Source organism: Sapajus apella, unplaced genomic scaffold (assembly GCF_009761245.1).
Source record: "Sapajus apella isolate SASKATOON/1434 unplaced genomic scaffold, GSC_monkey_1.0 scaffold60, whole genome shotgun sequence".
Taxonomy (NCBI): domain Eukaryota; kingdom Metazoa; phylum Chordata; class Mammalia; order Primates; family Cebidae; genus Sapajus; species Sapajus apella.
In genome coordinates, this window is record NW_022437000.1 from 11,562,782 (window position 1) to 11,565,562 (window position 2,781).

General features: G+C 38.9%; 1 pseudogene across 1 annotated transcript; it reads left to right on the top strand.

The window, feature by feature from the left end:
- Positions 1-760: 760 nt before the first annotated feature.
- Positions 761-1,203, top strand: LOC116528824 (annotated as a pseudogene). The gene has a single exon (XR_004259220.1). The product of XR_004259220.1 is annotated as a 60S ribosomal protein L34 pseudogene (transcript).
- The last annotated feature ends 1,578 nt before the right edge of the window (positions 1,204-2,781 follow it).

The window sequence follows — 2,781 nt, forward strand, 5'->3', positions numbered from 1 at the left end:
AACAAAAATATGTAAGACATTCACTGTAAACTTTAAAATATTGCTAAGAGAAATTAAAGAAGCTCTAGATAAATGGAGAGATATACCATGTTCATGGATCAGAAGATTCAAGAGTCTTAAGATGTCAGTTCTCCCCACATTGATCTGAAGGTTTAACATGGTCCCAATTAAAATTCTAGCAGGATTTTTTTTGTATAAATTGACAAGGTGATTATAAAAATTATATGGAATTGCCAAGGACCTACAATAGCCAAAACAATTTTGAAAAAGAGAAAAAAAATTGAAGGATGTACACTTCCTATTTTATGATTTATTATAAAAGTGCAGGGATCAAAACAATGTAGTTTTGGTGTAGAGAGAGAGAGAGACAGACAAAGGAAGAGAACAGAGAGCACATAAATAGAATCACACATATATGGATAATTCATTTTTGATAAAAGTACAGAGGCAATGCAGTAGAGAAAGGATAGTTTTTTCAACAAATTGCTCCAGAAAAATTGGACATCCATTTACAAAAGGGAAGTTTAATTCATACCTCACACAACAAGCAAAGTGAACTCAAAATAGATTACACTTCTAAATGTAAAACCTAAAACTATAAAACTTCACGAAGTAAATGTAAGAAAATATTTATGACCTTGGATTAGGTAAGATTTCTTAGGTACATTATCAAAACACAATTATAAAAGAAAAAAAATTGACAAATTAAGCTTCATACAAATTAAGAACATCAGTTTTTCAAAAGATGTTTTTTGGAGAATGAAAAGTCAGGTTCTTCCTCTTCCGGGGACGTTGTGTGCAGGCACTCAGAATGGTCCAGCGTTTGACATACCGACGTAGGCTTTCCTACAATACCGCCTCTAACAAAACTAGGCTGTCCCGGACCCCTGGTAATAGAATTGTTTACCTTTATACCAAGAAGGTTGGGAAAGCACCAAAATCAGCATGTGGCGTGTGCCCAGGCAGGCTTTGAGGGGTTCGTGCCGTAAGACCTAAAGTTCTTATGAGATTGTCCAAAACAAAGAAACATGTCAGCAGGGCCTATGGTGGTTCCATGTGTGCTAAATGTGTTCGTGACAGGATCAAGCGTGCTTTCCTTATCGAGGAGCAGAAAATCGTTGTGAAAGTGTTGAAGGCGCAAGCACAGAGTCAGAAAGCTAAATAAAAAATGAAACTTTAAGTAATAAAAATGAAAAGACTTGCTGTAAAAAAAAAAAAAAAAAGAAAAGTCAGGGCACAGACTAGGAGAAAACCATGCATCTAATAAAGAACATATATTTAGAATATAGAAGAAACACTTAAAGAAGATATGCAGATGACAAACTAGTAGTTTCCTAAGTGGTTAAACATATACATACCTCAAAGTTGCCGATCCACTTATCGGTATTTACTCAAAAGAAAAATCTCTTGTATATCCAAACAAAGACTTGTACATGGATGCTCAGTCTTTTTTTTTATTGTTGTTGTTATTTTTTTGAGATGGAGTTTCACTCTTGTCACCCAGGCTGGAGTGGAATGGCATGATCTCTGCTCACTGCAACCTCTGCCTCCCGGATTCAAGCAATTTTCCTGCCTCAGCCTCCTGAGTAGCTGAGATTACAAGCACTCACCACCATGTCTAGCTAATTTTTATATTTTTAGTAGAGACGGGTTTCACCATCTTGGCTAGGCTGGTCTTGAACTCCTGACCTCAGGTGATCTACTCGCTTTAGCCTCCCAAAGTGCTGGATTACAGGCATGAGCAATTGCACCCAGCCAAATGCTCAGCCTTTGTAATAGTCCAAAGTGAAACAATCCAAGCGCCCCTCAACAGGCAACTGGGTAAACAAACTGTGACATATTGTACTGAGGTAGTTTGGAATTTGACCCCTCCAAAGCTTACATTGAAATGTAATCCTCAATACTGGAGGTGGGTCCTACTGGGAAGTGTATGGGTCATGGTTGTGGGTCACTTACGAGTGGCTTGGTGCCCTTCCCATGGTCATGAGTGATTCTCACTCTCTTAGTTCAGGGGAGAACTGGTTGTTAAAGGGACCCTGCCACCTCCTCCCCTGTCTCTCATGCTCCCTCTTTGCCTTCCGCCATGATTGGAAACTTCCTGAGCCCTCCTCAGATGCTGGGCAGATGCTGGTGCTAAGCTTGTGCAGCCTGAAGAACTGTGAACCAATTCCACCTGTTTTACTTATAAATTACCCAGCCCCAGGTATTCCTTTATGGCAACACAAAACAGACCAATACACGTACAATGGAATACGACTCAGGAATGTAAAGGAATAAATATTGATACTTACAACAACATGGATAAATTTCAAAGTAATCATGCTGAGTGAAAGAAGCCAGGCAAAAGGATGCATACTTTATGCTTTCATTTATATAACATTCTAGAAAATGTAAACTAATCTACAGTGACAGAAAATAGGGCAGAGGTGTGAGGGAGGGAAGGATGATAAAGGAACATGAGGATGCTTTGGGCTGAGGGACCTGCTCACTCTCTTGGTTGTGGTGATGGTTTCGTAGGCATATGTTTATGCCAAAACTCAAGTCACACAATTTAAATAAATGCCATTTATTGTATGCCAATCATATTTCAATAAATATATATTCTTCCATTTCCCCCTCAAAACTCTAGAGAAGTGCCTTAGGCAGAGCCTTCATGAGACAATGTATTTAATGCAGCCAGTGCAGGGCCTGATGTATCAGGTGTGCTCAATAAAGGGTCCTTTTCTTTCACTTTCCTTCCCACCCCATCAAAATATTCAGATTCCTGTACATCTAGTACAG